The sequence below is a fragment of the Anomaloglossus baeobatrachus genome, chromosome 3 (genome assembly GCF_048569485.1).
Source record: "Anomaloglossus baeobatrachus isolate aAnoBae1 chromosome 3, aAnoBae1.hap1, whole genome shotgun sequence".
NCBI lineage: Eukaryota > Metazoa > Chordata > Amphibia > Anura > Aromobatidae > Anomaloglossus > Anomaloglossus baeobatrachus.
The window spans coordinates 574,112,338-574,136,400 of record NC_134355.1 but is presented as its reverse complement, the minus strand read 5'-3'; positions in this window follow the sequence as shown (position 1 = coordinate 574,136,400).

Genomic DNA, 24,063 nt, shown 5'->3' with positions numbered 1-24,063 from the left:
GCACCCCCCATCGTGCTCCATCCCCCATGCTGCGCACCCCCCATCGTGCTCCATCCCCACTCCCCATTGTGCTCCATCCTCCATGCTGCGCATTCCCCATTGTGCTCCATCCCCCATGCTGCGCACTCCCAAACGTGCTCCATCCCCCATGCTGCGCACTTCCTATCGTGCTCCATCCCCCATGCTGCGCACTCCCCATCGTGCTCCATCCCCCATGCTGCGCACTCCCCATCGTGCTCCATCCCCCATGCTGCGCACTCCCAATCGTGCTCCATCCCCCATGCTGCACACTCCCCATCGTGCTCCATCCCCCATGCTGCACACTCCCCATCGTGCTCCATCCCCCATGCTGCGCACCCCCCATCGTGCTCCATCCCCCATGCTACGCACTCCCCATCGTGCTCCATTCCCCATGCTGCGCACTCCCCATCGTGCTCCATCCCCCATGCTGCGCACTCCCAAATGTGCTCCATCACCCATGCTGCGCACTCCCCATCGTGCTCCATCCCCCATGCTGCGCACCCCCCATCGTGCTCCATCCACCATGCTGCACACTCCCCATCGTGCTCCATCCCCCATGCTACGCACCCCCCATCGTGCTCCATCCCCCATGCTGCACACTCCCCATCGTGCTCCATCCCCCATGCTGCGCACTTCCCATCGTGCTCCATCCCCCATGCTGCGCACCCCCCATCGTGCTCCATCCCCCATGCTGCGCACTCCCCGTCATGCTCCATCCCCCATGCTGTGCACTTCCCATCGTTCTCCACAGTCACACATCAGACAGTAAACACGCACACATCTGATCGCATACACTCACACACACACCCCACTTCTCCCTGTGCCCACCGGTGGGCGGTCCCAGCAGCTGTGCTGCACGCCGTGCTCCTCTGCCAACACTCACAGATCCGATCGCATACACTCACACACACACACACTCACACACATCCGATCGCATACACTCACACACACACACACACACACACACATTCGATCGCATACACACACACACTGACGATATCGCACATATGCGCTGACACACTCACAACATCCGGAGATACCACATGCTTCCGGGCATGTGATCCTCCGGCAGGTCCTGGAAGATCACTGCACAGTATCGCCGCCGAGAAGCAAGCGATATCACGGGATGTTGTGAGTATGTGGATGCGATCTGATGTGTGCGTGAGGTGTGTGTGAGAGTGAGTGTGATCTGATGTGTGTGTGTCTGTTCTTATGTGTGTGCGTGTGTGTGTTCCGCCGCTGCAGGACGTGGATGCGATCTGATGTGAGTGTGAAAGTGAGTGTAAAAGTGAGTGTGAAAGTGTGAGTGTGAAAGTGTGAGTGTGAAAGTGTGAGTGTGAGAGTGAGAGTGTGAGTGTGAGAGTGAGTGTGAGTGTGTGTGTGTGAGAGTGTGAGTGTGTGAGTGTGTGAGTGTGTGAGTGTGTGATGTGATGTGATGTGTGTGTGTGTGTGTTCCGCCGCTGAAGGACCTTGATGCGCTCACCTCGGGGCGAGAAGCCATTCCGTGTGGGGGGCGGAGCCTGGGCGAGCGGCCAATCCGTGCGGGGGGGGGAGCCGAGGTGAGGAGAGCGGCCAATCCGTGCGGGGGGCGGACCCGAGGAGAGGCGAGCGGCCAATCCGTTCGGGGGGAGGAGGCGAGGCGAGCGGCCAATCCGTGCGGGGGGGCGGGGCCATGGCGAGGCCAGCGGCCAATCCGCTGTTTGTCACCGTAAGGACATGTCACGGTAAGGACACAATTTTGGAGCAAGACAGACAGACAGAATAAGGCAATTATATATATATATATATATATATATATATATATATATATATATATATAGCAGGGAGGATGCACAGTTTATTGAAGAAAATATAAGAGAACGATATAAAGTCAAACTTACAGAAATATTCAATTACATTGTGTACGAGGAGGCACAAGAACTGCACGAATGTGTGATTATACAACATGCAATGAACATGTCTGCGTGTCTGTGTAAAATCAGAAGCACATGAAGGTACAGTAGGGGCTCATAGCAGGCAATGAATCTGTAGGCTATGTTCACACAGGGCTTTTTTGCGGCGTTTTTTATCTGCAGATTTGCCTTGGTTTTATGCAAATCCATGCTAATAAAACGCTGCTTTTTACAGTCCCAGCAAAGCCTATGAGATCTCTGAAATCCCATGCACACACACACAAACACATCAGGTTTTTTTCCTGTTTTGTCAAATACTGTACCTCCGTTTTTGGTCTGATTTTTAGAGAATGAGCGTGTCAATTCTTTGCTGCAGATTTGCTGCGTTTTTTTTCATTGATACAACCCATTTGGAGAAAAAAAGCTGCAAATCTGCACCAAATCTGCAGCAAAAGCGCCAATAAAAAAACATGAAAAACGCACCAAAAACGCAGATGACTCAAAGGAGATTTCCTGCCACAAGATCAGGTTTTGGTCAGGAAAAAAACGTACTAAAAAAGCTCTGTGTGAGCATAGCCTTAAGGCTGCTTTACACCAGACAATCTATCGTGCGATAGATCGTCGGGGTCACGGATTTTGTGACGCACATCCGGCATCGCTGGCGATGCCGGCCTGTGTGACACCTCCTAGCGACGCAGTATCGCTCACAAATCGTGAGTCGGGTACTGCTCGCTAGGTTCCATAATATCATTTAATTTAGTTGACCATCGTTTCCGTGGTAGCACACGCCGCTCCGTGTAACACCACGGGAACGATGAGCAGCTCACCTGCCTCCCGCGGCCGCCGCCTGCTCTATGTGGAAGGAAGGAGGTGGGCGGGATGTTTACGTCCCGCTCATCTCCGCCCCTCCGCTTCTATTGGCCGGCGGCCGTGTGACGGCGCTGTGATGCCGAACGTCCCTCCCACTCCAGGAAGTGGACGTTCGCCGCCCACAGCGAGGTCGCACGAGAGGTAAGTATGTGTGACGGGGGTTACTAACTTTGTGCGACACGGGCAGCGATTTGCCCATGACGCAAAAAGGACGGGGGCGGGTACGATCGATTGTGAAATCGCACAATCGGTCGTACCGTGTAAAGCAGGCTTTAGAGCTCGTTCAGACAATCATATAAGGCTATGTGCCCACGGGACTCTGTATATGCGGATTTTTCTGCATCAAAATCCGCAGCTTTCCCCCGGAATCCGCACCTTTTCATAGGTGCGGATTTGATGCGGATTTGACGCGGATTTGACGCGGATTTTGCGATTTTTTTAATTCAAATGAATAGGCAAAATCCGCACGAAAATCCACAACAATAATTGACATGCTGCAGATTTTTCCGCACGAAAATCCGCACGATTTCTGCTGCGGAAAAATCCGCAGCGTGGGCACAGCATTTCCCAAATGCCATAGAAATGGCTGGGGAGTAGCTGTGCTGCAAACTTCTGGAAAATCCGCGGCTTTTCCGCGAGAAATCTGCGGCAAAATCCACGCATTTTCCGCAGCGTGGGCACATAGCCTATGGTCACGTGCACGCGTTGAGTATTTGGTGAGTTTTTACCTCAGTATTTGTAGCCAAAACCAGGAGTGGAACAATCAGAGGAAAATTATAATAGAAACACATCACCACTTCTGCATTTATCACCCACTTCTGGGGTTTAGCTACAAATACTGAGGAAAAAAACTGACCAAATACTCAACATGTGCACGTGGCCTTATAGGGATGTCTGAGGAAATCAGACAGCGCACTGACCACTGTAGGCCATATTCACATGTCCGATAATCACCTATTAGAACGGACGCAGCAGCAATCTGTTCTGCAGACACAACTTTTTTGTTAGGCTTGAAAAAATTTCAGTCGGATCCATTTCTTTCACATTGGAGTCTATGGAAAACAGATCCAATAACTGATTGCTATTTAGCCATAAATGTTTCTTGCATTTGTAAGGGATCCGCTTTTTGTTTAGTGCATCAGTTTTAGATGGAAGATAAATAGCAATAAGTTAACGGATCCGTTCTCTATGTTAAAAAAATGGATAATGCAAAATACATTTTATCAAAACAGACAAAAAAGTTATTTTTTTTGTCAACAAATTGCTGCATGATCCGTTCTAACAGACGATTACTGGACATGTGAACTCAGCCTTAATTTGGCTGTTCAGATATCAGTTTTTTCATCTGGATTAAGTGTGAAAACAAAATTTGCAGCATGCACTATTTTTTTCCATATCTTGGACAAGACTCACCTATACAAGTCTATGGGTGCATAAAGAAAAACATCGGATCCCATACAGACTATCCATATTGCATCCGATTTTTAAGGAAACATTGCCATTATTAACCTAAGAAACTATACCTGTATTTGATCTTATACATTTTAAACAGTTGATGTATAAATAGGGATGTTGTATGGATGTAAATAGATGAATAGCACACGGATGACAATTTGGATGAAAATCATCTGTTTTCAGGATGAAATTGGATGATTATTTCCTATTCTCGCCTGAAGACTAGCACATGATCATTGAACTTTATGGACATGCCTGGCCCCGGGCGCAGATTCATGTCCTCATCTGCATAGTGAACGGGTATAGGAGCTGCCTTTTATTGAGTAAATCAGGACAAACAAGCACAGGCTGCAATATATTTCACGTAGACCTGAGCTCCATCTGAAAAATATATGACACACGCACAGCACATGGACCAAATATTCAACCATATAATAAGCCCTTAGGCTGGATTACCACAGTTTTTTGCAATGTTTTTTTTCCTGATCTTTTAATTGTTATTTTAAGGCTGTGTCCGCACTTTGCGTCGTCCTAGTTGCAGTTCTAAACGCATCCTCTGGCAGAAATTGCTTTTGCCAAAGCTGCTTTTGGTCACAGAAACGCGATAAATACGTGTGCGTATTTACCGCGTTTTAGCCGCGTTTTTAGCGCTTTTTCCATGCTTTTCCATTGCTTAAAGTTAGATGCGTTTTGATTACAAAGACACTACTAAATAAAGTTTTAACATACAAACACTATGAAAAAAGGGAAAAAAAATTAAAACAAATATAGTTTATTAAATCATAACGAAAATAGTTATATTTAATATAATTATAGCAGTTTTATACTATATATGGCTAAAATATCAATAAATTAATATTTTTAATTAATTTAATTGTCGGACTATGTATGTGTAAAGGGACATATCATTCCATTATTTTGATGTCCAAAACGCATGTTTTCTGCAGCTAAAAAGCAGGTAAAACGCTGGAATTTTGATGTTTCTTGCTTTTTGCAACTTCTCATTGACTTCAATGTTAGCAAAACGCTGCCCAAATGGCAAAAAAAACTGACATGCTGCTTCTTTAAACGCTGAGTTTTTGCCCAAAAATATGCAAATTAAACGCAGCGTTTTGAACTGCAAAGTGTGCACAAGAAATCCCTATTTCCCATAGACTTTGCTTGAAAATCAAAACGCATGCATTTTGGCATGAAAACGCTGCAGTTCAAAATGCTGCAGAAAAGCAGGTAAAAACGCAGGTAAAAACGCAACGTGCGCACAGCATTTTTTTATACCCATAGGTTTTGCTGGGGAATGACTGCAGAAATGTCATACACATTTTCTGCAGCAAATCCGTGGTAAAATCCGCTGTAAATCCGCAGCGTGCACACATAGCCTTAGGCTTGATTAACACAGTTTTTTTGCAATATTTTTTTTCCTGCTGTTTTAATTATTATTTTAAGAGTATAATTTAGATAAAAAAAAATAGACTGTTTCTTTAAAATCTACACAAAATCCTAAAAACTCCCAGTCCGGCTCAAACAAGGTAAAAAAACTGCACCTAAGCTGCACAATGTGAACAGGGGGTCACCACGGTGTGGTAATGGCTTTATACAGTCCGATCAGACTGTTAAACAGGAACCTCATGTTCAGTTTTGTAAATTTAGCTTAGCCGCAATAGATCAAGGTATGATATTTGGATGCGCGGACCTTGCGATCTGTGTTCTCCATTTCTTTGGGAGATTCTGGTTTACTTCTCTAAAGGCCGCTTTACACGCTACGTCATCCCTAAAGCGATGTCGTTGGGGTCACGGAATTTGTGACGCACATCCGGCCGCTTTAGCGATGTCGTTGTGTGTGACACCTATTAGCGATTTTGAATCGTCGCAAAAATGTTCAAAATCGCTAATCGGTGACATCCCCCCCTCTTCCCAATTATCGCTGCTGCTGCAGTAGCGATGTTGTTTGTTGGTCTTGCGGCAGCACACATCGCTCCGTGTGACACCGCAGGAACGAGGAACCTCACCTTACCTGCGTCCCGCCAGCAATGAGGAAGGAAGTAGGTGAGCGGGATGTTCGTCCCGCTCATCTCCGCCCCTCCGCTTTGATTGGGCGGCCGCTTAGTGATGTCGTTGTGACGCTAAACGAACCGCCACCTTAGAAAGGAGGTGGCTCGCCGGTCACAGCGACGTCGCAGGGCAGGTATGTGCGTGTGACGCTGCCGTAGCGATAATGTTCACTACGGCAGTGATCACCACATATCGGCGATGGGGGCGGGTGCTATCACGCTAGACATCGCTAGCATCGGCTAGCGATGTCGCAGCATGTAAAGCCCGCTTTAATACAGAAAGAGGATGGATAATTCTCAGACTCCGATACAGTGAGATATTTCCTCAATGAAGAGTAATGCCAGATTTAATTTCCTCACTTACAGGGTCATTCCCATCTCCAAGATCCTATCCTAATATTCAGTAGGTATAATAACAATAATAATATTAGCAAATACCTCCAATTAGAAATGTAGTATAGTTCTTCTGATTCACTATGTTGCTTACCTCATGTGCAGGGCATTGCAGGACTTTAGCTCTCCATGGTTACAACCACTCATATAGTAAGATAGTTAGTTGGTAGCGGTCATAACCATGGATATTTAAGCTACAATGCTTTGCACATGAGGTAAGTGACATAGCTAATCAGGAGAACTATACTACATTTCTATTTGGAGGTATTTGCTAATATTATTATTATTATTACAACACCTGCTACATATTGGGATAGGATCTTGCAGATGGGAATAATCCTTTAACATTAGAAAGGAATTTAAATACTTTTGTGTCCATTTATCAATGTACAGCTTAAAGGTATATTCCTATTGTATAATGTGAGGGCACAGTGCTAAGAAGACATATCATTAAAGGGGGGTTGAATCCTATGACCGGCTCCAATCCTAAGAATAATTGTGCTTTTGATGGCTTATGGAAAGCCTATTTAACCGTTAAAAAAAACAATAATTTTGTAGGGAATGCTGAATTTAAATAAATAAATAAATAAAATGAAGTAAACTAAATGTTTACAATATTTGACTATAGAATTTGCAGTACCATCTGACTATAGCATTTTTTGCAAAAGAAAACCAAGTCAAAATGCTGTGAACAATACTTTGTTTATGGACTTATAGAAAATGAATCTTTATTATACAAGTGTCTAAAAAAAACTAGCTCACAAATTCACCTTATGAAGATCCACTTCAATCCTATGTTGATAGGGGTGCTCAATCAGTCAATGTCAGCAGCCAGTGACTGCAGATACATATGGATACTGGCTCTTTAGACTCATGTCCCACTATCTTTCATTGGTCGCAATATCCTTTAGGGCTCGTTGAGGCAAACGTATTAAATGTCCTTTTGCAAAACTGATAGCAGACCAACAGTAGGCTGACCAATGCAAGTCAATGACATGAACGTCTTTACACACGGACCGATGGTCTGCGGCTCCAAAAAAATCGCAGTATGCACAACTCTGAGTCACATTCCGGATCAGACAATTATACGTCGATGGTTGCGTAAAAAACAGATCACATCCGTATGTCATGCGTTTTTCATGGATCCATTACAATTATAGAAATTGGAGACTAAATTTGACAGTTATTGATAAAATTGTTATGTAAAAAACGAATGTTATACAGTTGTAAAAGCAAACATGGATCTCATACAGATGACAATACTGATGAAAAATTTTCTTTTTTTTTTTAATTTAAAACGGTCAATTTTGCACACCCAGTCTTACTGAGCAAGTACCCGATCATAAGAAGTAATAACCAATCTTCTATCTCTTGAGTAAAAACCTATTTGGACCTCACAGACCTAAAGCAGCCGTTAAAACCATAAAACAATGATTGTGCAACAATTATTATTATTTTTCTATAATATACAGTCATTTAATATCATAGCCACAGATTGTAGCCTTTCTATAACATTATGTATTTTGGTAGTTTAGAAGAACGTCCTGATACTATATTATAAGATACAAAGCCTGTGGTGTCTTATATCCTTGTTGATGTTCAATTATAGAGTAAAATCATTCCCAAATTATTAACCATCTAAATATTCCAGATGATTTATGATGACCTGCCGGTATTTTCTGTCTTTAGACCGTCATCTATAATTGTGATATCTCTCCGTCCACGAAGAGTTAACCCAAACTAAACAAACAAAAACCCGCAGCTTTGTGCGTATTTCCTCGGGAAAAGACTCATGTGCAAAGGATTTTAAGCTCAGCAGAGATCTGTGTCTTCTACTACATGTCTACGCCATCTGAACCTACCCCCCACCATAGTAAAAACAGGAAACCCCCAAGATTAAACATGCATACACCTTACAGGATTCATCCGAAATCCAATTGTGGATCATTGGAACTTAGATAGAATGTTCTACACATAATCAATAAATATGTAGCACCTAATAATTGTAGTAGTGCTTATAGAGTTTAATACGTTGTATTTAATACTTATGTAATAAGCTGTGGGGTATAATATTGAACAGCCCTCCCTTAACCAATAATAAGGTAAAAAAAACATAAAAAATGTACGGTAAAACAACCGTCCTTACATTTCCATAGAAGTCTGCAGTGTTTCTGTACCGCCCCCGCGTCAGCAGCCTGCCGCTGCTGCTCGGATCCGGATCCGCAGTGGCTCGGGGGGTCTCCGGATGCGGGTGTCGGGGTTGCGTGGCCACTTGGAATAAAGGGGGTTATTTACAGGAGTTTGTGATGCCACCCGTGGTGCGTGGTAAGATGGAGTACCACCGCTGCAATGGGGAGTACCTGGTGTCGATGGTGTGGGCAGCCAGATGTTTAACCCCTCCATGGGTAGGGGGAATGCCCCGGAACTCGGCATAAGTGACAGGGAGGTGCCTTTGGGACAGTCAGGGATCACTTAAGTACTCACTCAGTCCAATAACACTGACACTGACAACCGTGGTAAACCAAAGTTCTTGATATCGCTGCAGCAGGGAGGGAGCACGCCTGGATTCGGTGCCCGTTGGTGTTGCTTGTTAGCCTGTGGTCCTTTCCGTGGCACCTTGTGTTTTCTGGTTGGTCCCTTGAGTATAAAACTATCCGGTCCCGCTCACCAGTGTGGCTAACTGGGTGAGCTTGCTCTCAGGGTTCACACTTGGGATTTTCTGGACAATGTATTGGGAAAGTCCTATCCCCCTCGTTGCGCTAGTACCCCGATTTTGGAGCGGGTGGAGAATGGATCTTGAAGGCTCCGTCCTAGTCGGGTAAATTGCCAGGACGCCTGAAGCTCCTTTCTGACCTAGGGTCCACGTACCCCGTCATGCCCTGGACCCTGCCCGGTGATGGCACAAGGCCGCTGTCTTCCTCGACAGTCCGTGCCCCTTGTCACGATTCCCTGCAACCGGGGTCCAGCTCCTACTAGGCCCAGACCAATGTCTGCTACCTAGTAGACTCAATGAGCCCAGCTCCTGACCTCTCCTTTCAAGAGTCACCCCTCAACTCACTGTCTCCTGACACTCCTGACCTCCACTTAACCGACTCCTCAAGTGGCCACCCTATTCCCTTCAGGCTAGCCACTGGTGTGTCTGGTGGGTGTGGTGCAGAGTATTTCTAGGATTTTGATTAGCTTGTTCTTAGCAACACCAAAGGTCATGGACCCTTAAGCAAGAAGGAGGTGGATACTGTGCAAAAGGGCAAATTGCACATTACCCTGTGACAACCTGATAGGCCAGGGCGTCACATTTCATTACCTAAAGTTATATCATGCATGAATACGTCACAATAGTTAAAAGATAAAAAAGAGCTTCTACAGTCCTAGGCCAGTAAAGTTTATTATTGTATAGTATAAAGTTTTATACCTTCCTATTAAACTTTGTATCTTCAGTAGAAAGACTTTACCTTCATTAGGATCTTTCAACAAACCAAATAATTCAATACAGGTTGCTATATCGAATGGTGAAACAGCAGCTCGACGTGTAACATAACAGCCTTTAAAGGGAATCTGTCAGCAGGTTTTTGCACCTGATCTGAGAACAGCATAATGTAGACAGAGACCCTGATTCCAGTGATGTGTCACATACTTTACAGGGTGCTGTAGTTTTGATTAAAAGGGAACCTAACAGCTGATAAATGCTGTCTGATCCACAGGGAGCATCTATCAGTCAGTGTTATATGATTTCAACCAAGTATGATTAACTCTGAAATGTGTTTTAGGGTCAAACATACAATATAAGCCACGGGGGCTAAGCCACACGGGAGACTTGTTGGACAGGTGCTTCCCCGTTGGCTTCTCCCAGCCCACTGCCAATGATTGACAGGTCTCTCCTATACACATGTGCTGGAAGAGACCTGTCACTCCAGGGGAGCGGGTGGGGAAAAGTTGCCAGAGGCCTGCTGTCACTGATATGTCACGGGTCACAGACAGTCATGTGGTGTCTGGCAATAGAAGGTCACAGCGTTTGGCTGTTACAAATGCTCCCTGAATTTCTATTGTCCCAGCTGTCAGTATTCATTGTAATAGGTACCTTGTCTGCTGATTTTCATCTCTCCCCTTTTGGACCCAGCAGGAGCTCACCTTCCACCCAGCTGCTGATCATCAGTATTCTCCAAGTGCTTAAATACTCCCTTCTTCCCTGGACTGGTGCTGGTGATATTATTCAGTTTATTCTAGCTCTGGTAAGCAGATGGCTTGTACTCATCTGTAGTATTATTGCTGAAGCTTGCTAAACTCCTGCCTTTGCAATCTGTGGATAAGTAGTTCATGCTTTTTCTCCTGTGTGTCCCCCTTGTGTCTTCCTTTAGCATTTAGTGGGTTGACAAAAAACTCTTCACACCAGTTCCCTATTTAGGGTCCAGCACTAGGGATACTTAGGGGCACTTTGCACACTACGACATCGCAAGCCGATGCTTGCGATGCCGAGCACGATAGTCCCCGCCCCCGTCACAGCTGCGATATCATGGTGATAGCTGCCGTAGCGAACATTATCGCTACGGCAGCTTCACATGCACTTACCTGCCCTGCGACGTCGCTCTGGCGGGCGACCCGCCTCCTTATTAAGGGGGCGGGTCGTGCGGCATCATAGCAACGTCACACGGCAGACGGCCAATAGCAGTGGAGGGGCGGAGATGAGCGGGACGTAAACATCCGTCTTTCCGCATAGCCGGCGTGAACCGCAGGACACAGGTAAGGTGATGTTCCTCGCTCCTGCGGCTTCACACACAGCGATGTGTGCTGCCGCAGGAACGAGGAACAACATCGTAACATCTGTCCTTCCGAAATTATGGAAATGACGGACGCTACACGGATGTTACGATTTTTTTTACGATTGGCAACTTTCTGTGTACACTGTGCATAGGCAGAAAGCTGACAATCAGTTGTTGGGGTGGGGTTTGACCATCTGGCAGCAACCCAAGTAATCCTCTAGTGATAATCTAGTACTGATAAAACTAATGATTTTATGAAACCTTCAGCAAGCAGCCCAATAAGTGACACGTCACTGGAATCAGGGCCTCAGTTCGTACATTATGATTTTCTCAGATTAGGTGGCAAAAACCTGCTGACAGATTCCCTTTAAACAGCAGAACAGTCTACATTAACGCAAATGCCATAGTCAGCTTCAAATACTGCCTGTAAGGATATATCTACACATTGAGTACTTGTGCTGATTTAGTTGTGGAAAGTTCTGCAACTCTCCAATTCTTCTGAAACAACAATTAATATATCTAAAAACACATCTTTATTTCTAAACTCATTAAAAGTCATATACAATCCCACACCGTGAACACATAACACAATAGAAACAGGACCATAAAGAGCCGTTAGCAATTAATGAAATAATTTTATATAATTCCTTGGTATTATATACTATTATCCCATCTACCCTTGATCAAATAAGAAGGGAGATATAGGGACAGGTACCAAGGGATAGCCGCCGAGGAATGGGGCACCAATTTACCTTTAGGCTGCGTGCAACGTAAGCTATATCTCCATTGATAGGTCGTGGAGAGAATTAGCTAGGGTCTATCTACAATCCAATCCTCCATCTCTATTTATCAGCTAATATTGGTTTATTATCTCAACTGAATATCTGTATTTAAGTAATTGCTAACGGCTCTTTATGGTCCTGTTTCTATTGTGTTATGTGTTCACGGTGTGGGATTGTATGTGACTTTTAATGAATTTAGAAATAAAGATGTGTTTTTAGATATATTAATTGAGGTAGTCTCTGGATAAAAAATTGAATTAAGTGCCTTATATTGATCTTTTTCTGGTTGATCTTCTGAAACAACCCCATTTAGATGACTAGAACAGAAATTTAAAATCGACAGCCTGAGAAGTTACCATAAAAGAAAGGTTTTAAAATGTATTAATATGGTTTAAAGGGAACCTGTCACCATGGAAAATGCTATTTACCTGCACATGTTGGGTTAAACTGCAGTTAAAAACATTATTACCATGCTGCCTGGTCGCCTTACTGAGTATACTGTGAATGGCAGCTGTAAGCTCACCTCGGCACTTTGATTGACAGCTGGCTCTGCACAGATGTGCTGCAGAACGAGCCGTCAATCAAAGTGCTGGGGGCAGGGCTTACAGCTGACACTCCCAGCATAGTAAGTAGTGCTGTGAGCGATAACTGTCACCCCTATGACTGGAAGCCGGCAATTCCTAGGCAAAAATAAATTTCCCGATAACCGTGCTTTCAGGAAGGTGGCTAAGAAGCATTGTAACGCTATTTACCTTCAGTTTAACCCTGTATCTGCTGGTAGTGTATTTCAAGGTGACAGGCTCCCTTTAGGTGGCCATTACATTTCATGCACATGACCAAAGTACCCATTGGACCCATAATGCAGTACCTAAATCTGCATGATTTACATACGGATTATACTTCGGATCTGCCGCTTATTTTACCGTTTCCACTACAAATGGTAACATCTGCACTGAATTCCGCAGAAAGAATTGAAACGGACGATTTTAGACTCCAGACTATACACCGTGTGCAGAATTATTAGGCAAGTTGTATTTTAGAGGATTTTTTACTGTTGATCAACAACTATGTTCTCAATCAACCCAAAAGACTCATAAATATCAAAGCTTAATATTTTTGGCAGTTGGAGTGGGGATTTTTAGATTTGGCTATCTTAGGAGGATATCTGTTTGTGCAGGTAACTATTACTGTGCAGAATTATTAGGCAACCTAATTAAAACCAAATATATTTGTCAGGGCAGGGAGGACTGGTAGGCCCAGGAGGTGGATCCACTGGACCATGCACCCCACCGGAGGGCAGGGTACACGGCAGCCGGAGCACTGGCGTTTCAAGGACAAGTATAACCAGGTCACCAGGGTCACGGAGTTCTAAAAGACGGTACAGAATGCTGGTACAGGTAACAGGACACGGCACAAGGGGACCTGAGGACCTAGCTCAAAAGACAAGGCTTCAAGACACGTTGATCAGGCCCCGCCCACATGGAAAGGCCAGTCTTATATACCCAGCACAGCCTCATGTCATTTCCTGCTGCAGGTGTGCTGGGCCTATAAGACCAGGAGAGTGGGCGCGGCCTGGTCCTATACAGAACCATGTGGCTGAGGCCTCTTCTCCACTAGCGTTTTTGTCCTGCAAATTCCCTCGCATTGAGAAACGGTTTGCAATCTTGCAAATGGTTTCTAATGATGCTGTCTCCATTTCCCCTTTTTTTCCAGACGATACACGGGCTCTCCTTGAAATCGCAGCATGCTGCGATTTGATGCGATTCTCAGCTCTCTCACCCCCATGCAAGTCAGAATCCGGGTGGCTTGCGCATGTCACAAGGATCCTGACACTTGCATACCGCGTCAGACTGGCTACCGGAGGAAACTCCTGTAAAACCAGTCCTGACCGCTGTTACCTGCACTGAACCCCGAGCTGTCCCCTGAGCTCCAGACTGCAGCCTGAACAGCGAGCGCCGAGTGATGGATTCCCCGGCGATTGCTGTTCAGGTCAGCACAGCTGCAAACAGATCAGGCAGACGCTGGAGCTCAGATTACAGCTCTGGAGCTGAGTGCAGGTAACCGCGGCCAGGACTGGTTTTACAGGAGATTTCTCCCGTAGCCAGCCCTACACTGCTTACCTAAAAACTCACATAGCACTCGCATGACGCTCACATGTCATACGGATGCTATGTGAGGAAAAAAACACACATTGTACGCATATCACACGCAGATCACACGCAGGATACTCGACTCACATTTTGAGCCGAGTATCGCTGTGATTTAAAAAATGATAGTGGAGAAGAGGCCTAAGACTCAGGCGGGCTTTGCACACTGCGACATCGCAGGTGCGATGTCGGTGGGGTCAAATTGAAAATGACGCACTTCCGGCATCGCATGCGACATCGCAGTGTGTAAATCCTAGATGATACGATTAACGAGCGCAAAAGCGTCGTAATCGTATCATCAGTGCAGCGTCGGCGTAATTCATAATTACGCTGACGCGACGGTCCGATGTTGTTCCTCGCTCCTCCGGCAGCACACATCGCTGTGTGTGAAGCCGCAGGAGCGAGGAACATCTCCTACCGGCGTCACTGCGGCTTCCGTAGGTTATGCGGAAGGAAGGAGGTGGGCAGGATGTTTACATCCTGCTCATCTCCGCCCCTCCGCTCCGATTGGCCGCCTGCCGTGTGACGTCACAGTGACGCCGCACGACCCGCCCCCTTAACAAGGAGGCGGGTCGCCGGCCACAGGGACGTCGCACGGCAGGTGAGTGTGTGTGTGAAGCTGGCGTAGCGATAATTTTCGCTACGCCAGCTATCACCACATATCGCTGCTGCGACGGGGGCGGGGACTATCGCACTCGGCATCGCAGCATCGGCCTGCGATGTCGTAGTGTGCAAAGCCCGCCTCAGAGTCAGACTCATAAGACCAGGAGCAGTGCAATGACGGTGAGGCCGGATCAGTGGGTACGGAGCGGTGCCGAGATGGTGCGACCGGATCAGTGGGTAAGGAGCGGTGCTGAGGTATCGGGAGCATGACAGTACCCCCTCTCTATGCCCCCCCTCCGTGCACAGTACCCCAGGGGCACCCCAGATCGAGTCACCGGACCAGGACCCAACGCAAAGGCGGGGAAGGACCGCTGACCCCGTACCGCCTTCTTGGCCGCACGACGCTTAGCCGAAGATCTACCAGCAGTGACAACGGGAAGCGGGGGACAGACAGAAGCAGGACTGGGGTCGTAGACGATCGGATCAGGTGGCTCGGACCGGATACAGGACGGTGTCTCATCCTCAGTAGCCGGTGGCATCAAATTCTCAATAGCCAGGGACGGTGGAGCGACGCTAGACTGCGTCGTTTCTTCTTCAGGGCCCGGTGGTACCAAGGACTCAGGCAACAGGAGTTGTGGTACGACGCTGGACTGCGTCATCTCCTCTTCTTGTTCTGGTGGCACCACAGGTACAAGAGACAGGAGTTGTGGTACGACGCTGGACTGCGTCGTCACTTCTTCCTCCTGTGGTGACATGACAGGCCCAGGTGACAGGGACCGAGGAACAGGCTGTAGACAGGTATCCTGGCACAACGGACTCCAACGAGTGATTGCGCCAGAGCGCCAACTGATGTCAGGGTCATGGAGTTGTAGCCAGGGCAGACCCAGCAGGAGCGCGGGAGTCATTCTCGGGATGACGTACAAAGCAATAGTCTCAGTGTGCAGGGCACCAACACAGAGTCTCACGGGTTCGGTGGTGTACCGGACGGGTTCGTATAGTGATTTTCCATCCACGGAGGCGAACCAAAGGGGTTTAGCAAGCGGGATGACCGGTATTTGATAACGGTCCACTGTAGCTTGTAGAATGAAATTACCCGCTGCCCCCGAATCGATGTGAGCCTCTGCCGTGAACCGGATCCTCTCAGTCGTAACTTGGACAGTCTGTGTAACCGGAACTGAGGGGATTCCAGTACCAAGGGTGGCGGTTCCCAGCATCCCTTGGACTCGGGGTCTTCCTGGTCTCTCAGGGCAAGAGCGGAGCAGATGTGAACCACTTTCACAATAGAAACACAGGCCCCGGATGAGCCGCTCTGCACGGCGTTGCTCGGCTTGGCTCAACCGGTCTATTTGCATAGGTTCGGGAGTTGAATCACAGGAAGGCAATAGCGGGGGAACGGTAGACCTCTGCAGGACAAAGGCGTGACGGACTGGTCGCTTCTCCCGGGATACCTCCTTGGTCCGTTCCTGAAAACGGATATCAATCCGGGTGGCTAGGGATATCAAAGCGTCCAACGTACGGGGAACATCACGACCGGCTAATTCGTCCTTGATGCAACCGGAGAGCCCCTCCCAGAAGGCGGCAGTCAATGCCTCATTGTTCCAGCCTAGCTCGGAGGCAAGCGTGCGGAACTGGATGGCGTACTGGCCAACCGTTAGGGTCCCTTGGCGTAGCCGGAGGAGCGAAGAGGTAACCACGGTAGTACGTCCTGGTTCATCGAAGGTACTTCTAAAAGCCTGAAGGAATTCCCGGATGTCGGTGGTCACCGGATCCTCGTTCTCCCACAATGGATTTATCCAGGCCAGAGCTTCGCCTTCTAGGTGTGACATTAGAAATGCCACTTTTGCTTGGTCCGAAACAAACAGGTGCGGGAGCAGCTGGAAATGCAGAGAGCACTGGTTCAAGAAGCCTCTGCAGGTCTTGGGATCTCCCGCATAGCGAGGCGGTGCAGCGAGGCGGAGTTGCGAGGCCGAGGAGACAACGGGATCGGACGTAGTAGCTGTACGCTGTGTAGATGAGGTCGAGGCGGCGGTCTGTAACGTATACAAGCGGCTGTCCACAGACGTCAGGAAATTCAATATACGGGTTAAGGTTTCTCTCTGTCGCACCAGTTCCTGGCGCAGTTCAGCCAGTTCAGACGTCTGTGCTCCGGCGGAATCCATGGCCTGATCAATCTGTCAGGGCAGGGAGGACTGGTAGGCCCAGGAGGTGGATCCACTGGACCATGCACCCCACAGGAGGGCAGGGTACACGGCAGCCGGAGCACTGGCGTGGCAAGGACAGGTATAACCAGGTCACCAGGGTCACGGAGTTCTATAAGACGGTACAGAATGCTGGTACAGGTAACAGGACACAGTACAAGGGGACCTGAGGACCTAGCTCAAAAGACAAGGCTTCAAGACACGTTGATCAGGCCCCGCCCACATGGAAAGGCCAGTCTTATATACCCAGCACAGCCTCATGTCATTTCCTGCTGCAGGTGTGCTGGGCCTATAAGACCAGGAGAGTGGGCGCGGCCTGGTCCTATACAGAACCATGTGGCTAATACTCAGAGTCAGACTCATAAGACCAGGAGCAGTGCAATGACGGTGAGGCTGGATCAGTGGGTACGGAGCGGTGCCGAGATGGTGCGACCGGATCAGTGGGTAAGGAGCGGTGCTGAGGTATCGGGAGCGTGACAATATTCCCATGTCACTTGTTTATTTTCACCAAGTAAACCAATATAACTGCACAAAATTTAGAAATAAACATTTCTGACTTGCAAAAACAAAACCCCAAAAAATTAGTGACCAATATAGCCACCTTTCTTGATGATGACACTCAACAGCCCTCCATCCATAGATGCTGTCAGTTGCTTGATCAGTTTACGAGCAACATTGCGTGCAGCAGCCACCACAGCCTCCAGACACTGTTCCGAGAGGTGTACTGTTTTCCCTCCCTGTAGATCTCATATTTTATGAGGGACCACAGGTTCTCTATGGGGTTCAGATCAGGTGAACAAGGGGGCCATGGCATTATTTTTTTATTTTTTAGACCTTTACTGGCCAGGAACGCTGTGGAGTAGTTGGATGCATGTGATGGAGCATTGTCCTGCATGAAAATCATGTTTGTCTTGAACGATACCGACTTTTTCCTGTACCACTGCTTGAAGAAGTTGTCTTCCAGAAACTGACAGTAGGTCTGGGAATTGAGCTTCACTCCATCCTCAACCCGAAAAGGTCCCACAAGTTCATCTTTGATGATACCAGCCCATACCAGTACCCCACCTCCACCTTCCTGGCGTCTGAGTCGGAGTGGAGCTTTCTGCCCTTTACTGATCAAGCCTCTGGTCCATCAAGAGTCACTCTCATTTCATCAGTCCATAAAATCTTTGAAAAATCAGTCTTAAGATATTTCTTGGCCCAGTCTTGACATTTTATCTTATGTTTCTTGTTCAAAGGTGGTCGTTTTTCAGCCTTCCTTACCTTGGCCATGTCCCTGAGTATGGCACACCTTGTGCATTTTGATACTCCAGTAACATTGCAGCTCTGAAATATGGCCAAACTGGTGGCAAATGGAATCTTGGCAGCTTCACGCTTGATTTTCCTCAATTCATGGGCAGTTATTTTGTACCATTTTTGCCAACAAACTTCTTGTAACCCTGTTGGCTATTTGCCATAAAACTCTTGATTGTTCGGTGAGCACGCTTCAAAAGTTTGGCAATTTCAAGACTGCTGCATCCCTCTCACAATTTTGGACTTTTCAGAGCCCGTCAAATCTCTCTTCTGACCCATTTTGCCAAAGGAAAGGAAGTTGCCTAATAATTAAGCACACCTTATATAGGGTGTTGATGTCATTACACCACACCCCTTCTCATTACATAGATGCATATCATCTGATTTAATTAATTGGTAGTTGGCTCTCAAGCCTATACAGCTTGGAGTAGGACAAGATGTATAAAAATTATCATGTGATCAAAATACTCATTTGCCTAATAATTCTGCACACAGTGTATGTCAATTCTGAATAGAAAGTTTCAGCAACATGATGAGTTTTGTTGAAATTGTATCTGCTTAGCTGGTTTTGTGTTACGCTGTGGATTTTCTGTACATAAATTCACATAAGACATCAACCCTAATGGGGATTCTTGCCAAACAAACCTTTGTTAAAACAATGCCAACACAGTGATCAACTGATTGCCATAGGTCCTTCTTCTCTAAATCCTATATCTACCATTGTAGCATTACAGCCCATCCATTCAGATATATTTTCAACTATATAATGCATGAATGGGTCCATCAGATGGGAGTACCCCTCTCTATGATGCCCAAAGGCTATATGGGGCCTATGAATGGGAGTCGTTTTAGGTGATGGAAAAATACCATTTCACATAGTAGTGCAGAACATATGCGTTATCCAGTCTTTATGTGGAGCTGTTGTGTCTATGGAGATAATATCCCCTACAACTATTGCTTCCCAACACCTCCATATATCTAGTATTTATTTTCTGCTAGATTTGTGTATAAATAAATGGAAAAAATGACTGTGTAATGCCAGGTCATGCGGTGTGGTTCAGTAAAAAAAGACTTACTGTAAATAATCTTATAATCCTACTAGGTGCCTGTATCAGACATCAGCAACGCAACTACAAATCTAGTAGTCAACCATGACATATTCCCCATAGAGGGGTTCAAAACAGTAAACAGACTCTATATAGACAAATCTTCAGCAAACATTTACTACATAGATTCAGTTCCAGGACCAAATTTACTGCATAGATATGGTACTAAGTTTTTTGATAGATGTGGTACCGGAACTAGGGGTCACTTTGCACACTATGACATCACAGCTGCGATGTCGGTTGGGTCAAATCGAAAGTGACACACATCTGGCGTTGCAGTCGATATCGTAGTGTGTAAATCCTTTTTGATACGATTTATGAGCGCAAAAACGTCCAAATCGTATCATCGGTGTAGCGTCGGTCATTTGCATAATTTCGGAAGGACCGATGTTACGATGTTGTTCCTCGTTCCTGTGGCAGCACACATCGCTGTGTGTGAAGCCGCAGGAGCGAGGAACATCTCCTTACCTGTGTCCTGCGGCTCACACCGGCTATCCGGAAGGACGAAGGTGGGCGGGATGTTTACGTCCCGCTCATCTCCGCCCGTCCGCTTCTATTGGCCGCCTGCTGTGTGACGTCGCTATGACGCCGCACGACCCGCCCTCTTAATAAGGAGGCTGCTTGCCGGCCAGAGCGATGTCGCAGGTCATGTGAGTGCATGTGAAGCTGCCGTAGCGATAATGTTCGCTATGGCAGCTATCACCATGATATCGCAGCTGTGACGGGGGCGGGGACTATCGCGCTCGGCATCGCAAGCATCGGCTTGCGATGTCGTAGTGTGCAAAGTACCCCTAAGTTTACTGTAAAGATTTGGTATCATATAAAGCTTACTTCATATTTTTGATACCAAAACCAAGATTACTACATAGATACAATACCACAACCATGCTTACTACATGATATCAGAACCGTTCACATTATTAATTTATAGGGCTTAATAATATTTCATGCCCATTGAGTGCATTGGACAGGACTTTACAGTGACAGTAGTGATATACTAACCTACATACAGACACATCGAACCTACATACAGTCATGGCCAAAAGTGTTAGCACCCTTGAAATTGTTTCTAAAAATGAAGTATTTCTCTCAGGAACTTTTGCAATTAAACATGTTTTCAGAATACAAATGCACATCACAATTTTCAGATTTATATTTTTTAAAATATTTAGAAAACCAAGTCTCGTTTCCTTTGCACTTCACAAATACTTACTACTTTGTGTTGGTGTGAAGCCCTGGCCTATCAGGTCGTCACAGGGTATTGTGCAACCTGCCCTTCTGCACAGTTTCTGTGACACCCTGGACTATACAGGTCGTCCCAGGTAGTCACACACAACACCACACCCCCTCCTGATTAGGTAACACCAGTCAACCTAAAAACCTTGTCACCACCCTCCAGGTTTGATATCCACACCAGTGGGGGCGGAGCCAGGCGGTTGGCTTCACCCACTGAGGAGTTCACAGGCCTGGAGGCGAGAAAACAGTTAGTCTGAGACACACTAGTTCAAGTGCAAGTCGAGAGCAGTCAAGGTCACGGGCAGTCCTGTGTCCATGCCCTGATAAGAGACTACCCGGTGGCTGGGTTGGAGCCCAGTCACCATTGGCAAGGAGGCAGACGGTGGTGGCCGCCTGCAGGAGACCGGGAATACGACCGGTGGAACCGTAAGGGACCGGGACAGGGTAGTGGCCCACCCGACCCGAACCGGGGAGCCAACTGGATACCAGAGCACCAGGCAGGGTACTCAGACCCCGTACAAAGCCCTGAACCAACAGGGCCGAGTCGAATCAACTGATTGCGGGCTGGACTTAAGGACCTACCCCACACAAGTCCCTTTAGAAGACAACAGCCCAACCATACAGGGTAAAGCCACCACCAAGGCATAGAGACCCAAAGGGCCAGCGTTTGCGGGCAAACGGGCTCCTCCGGCATATACAAGTCGGTGAGCGGACTACCAGTGTCGAGGCATAGGAGTCAAAACATTTTACACACAGAGGTGCAGGAGAAAGGCGGAAATCACCAACCTAGTCTGGAAGAAGCTGCAGCCGGCTGCGGGCCCCGTTCATCACTCCATTTGGTTTACCAGAGGCTCCAGTGTCTTGTGTCAGAGTGAGTACACCAGTGCCATCAGGCACCGCACCACACTGCACCGCAACATTTCACCCTGCTCCCCGTCCCTCGCCTACCGGGCCCCGGGACCAACACCCCCTGCCCACGGAGGGGTCAACACCGAGCTGCGCCATTACATCGCTCCCGGGAGCCCCATACCTTCACCGCAGCGGTGGTGTCTATAATCACCACAACCCGTGGGTGTCATCACGAACTATCATCCTAAACCAAACACCCAAATCCCCGCGTGTAGCGCCAACTCCCTTGCAGAGTGACGTGACCCCCGGGTCCGTGAGAGGCTCGAGCCACCACCCACAGTACGAGCACGGATCCGAGCGGCTCGGTAGTCGCAGCCGAGCCTGCGGGGCAGTACACATTCACCCTCCTTGGTTAACGGATCCCAGTCCTCTGGTGTTGTTAACAGCTAGTCTAATTAAAATCCTGGGAAAACTTCCCACTTGAACCTAACAGACTCACCATTGGGGGGCCTGAAGGGAATAAGGCTGCCCATATGGGGGGTTGGTGAGGAGAAAGTGAGAACAGTGTCAGTTGGGTTGAGTAGAGTTGAGAGTTGAGAGGCCAGAGTGAAGGAGAGAGGAGGAGAAGTGGCTCTCGGAAGGAGAGGCCACGAAGGAGAGCTCCTGTATCCTAGGTGGCAGACATTGGTCTGGGCCTGGTAGGAGCTGGAACCCGGTCGCAGGGGACAGTGTCAAGGGGCACGGACTGCCGAGGAGGGCAGCCGGCGGCCTTGAGCTATCACCGGGCAGGGGCCAGGGCACGACGGCGTACGTGGACCCCAGGCCGGAAAATTGCTTCACGCGTTCCGGTAATTTACCCAACGGGGGTGAAGACTTCAAGTGTCATCCCCAACTCGCTCCAAAATCGGGGTACTAGCGCACCGAGGGGATAGGACTTTCCCACTATAGTCCAAAGAAATCCTACGTGTGAACCCTGAGAGCAAGCTCACTCCGTTAGCCATATGGGTGAGCGGTGGTCCCTCACATTACCACGCACCGTGGGTGGCGTCACGAACTTTACAATATCCCCCTGTACTTATGAATCCCCCTTCTTTTAATCGAGTGGCCGCGCAACCCCTGGGTTCAGAGACCCCTCGAGCCACCGCGGATCCGGATCCGAGCGGCGGCAGCAGCCCAGCTGCTTGCACGGGGGCAGTATATTGGTATAGCACATAATATCCCTATGAAATACATTTAAGTTTGTGGGTGTAATGTGAAAAAAATGTTAAAAATTCAGGGAGTATGTATACTTTTTCAAGGCACTGTAAATTAACACGCGGTCAAAATTGTTGGTACCCCTCATTTAATGAAAGAAAAACCCACAGTGTTCAGAAAAACAACTTGAATCTGACAAAAGTAATAATGAATAAAAAATTTATGAAAATGAACAACTCAAAGTCAGACATTGCTGTTCAACCATGCTTCCACAGAATTTTTAAAAAAATAAAACTCATGAAACAGGCCTGGACAGAAATGATGGTACCCCTGAAAATAATATGACAAAAGGGACATATTAAATCAAGTTGTGTCCAAGAATTAGCATCATAAGTGTCTACAATCCTGTAATCAGTCAGTGAGCCTGTATACAGGGCTGCAGATACTCACTGTGCTGTTTGGTGACATGGTATGTACCACACTCAACATGTACCAGAGGAAGTAAAGGAAACAGTTGTCTTAGGAGATTAGAAAGAAAATTATAGACAATCATGTTAAAGGTACAGGTTATAAGACCATCTCCAAGCAGCTTGATGTTCCTGTGACTAGAATTGCACATATTATTCAGAAATTTAAGGTTTAAGATCCATAGGACTGTAGCCAACCTCCCTGGATGTGATGACGAATTAAAGAGAAGGATAATATGAATGGTAACAAAAGAGCCCAGAAAAACTTATAAAGAGACTAAAGGTAAACTTCAAGCTCATGGAACATCAGTGTCAGATCGCACCATCCGTCATTGTTTGAGCCAAAGTGGACTTCATGGAAGACGACCGAGAAGGACACCATTGTTGAAAAAAATAAAAAAGGCAGACTAGAATTTGCCAAACCACATGTTGACAAGCCACATAGCTTCTGGAAGAATGTCCTATAGACAGATGAGACAAAACTTGAACTTTTTGGCAAAGCATATCAGCTCTATGTTCACAGATGGAAAAATGAAACATATCAAGAAAAGAGCACTGTCCCTACTGTGAAATATGGAGGAAGCTCAGTAATGTTCTGGGGCTGCTTTGCTGCATCTGGCACAGGGTGTCTTGAATCTGTCAATCCACAACATCCACATTTCTCTATCTTGTAGACAACATCCTATATATAGATACCACTAGTAATCTAAACAGAAATAACTATGATGCTTTAAATGTCATAAAAACTCACT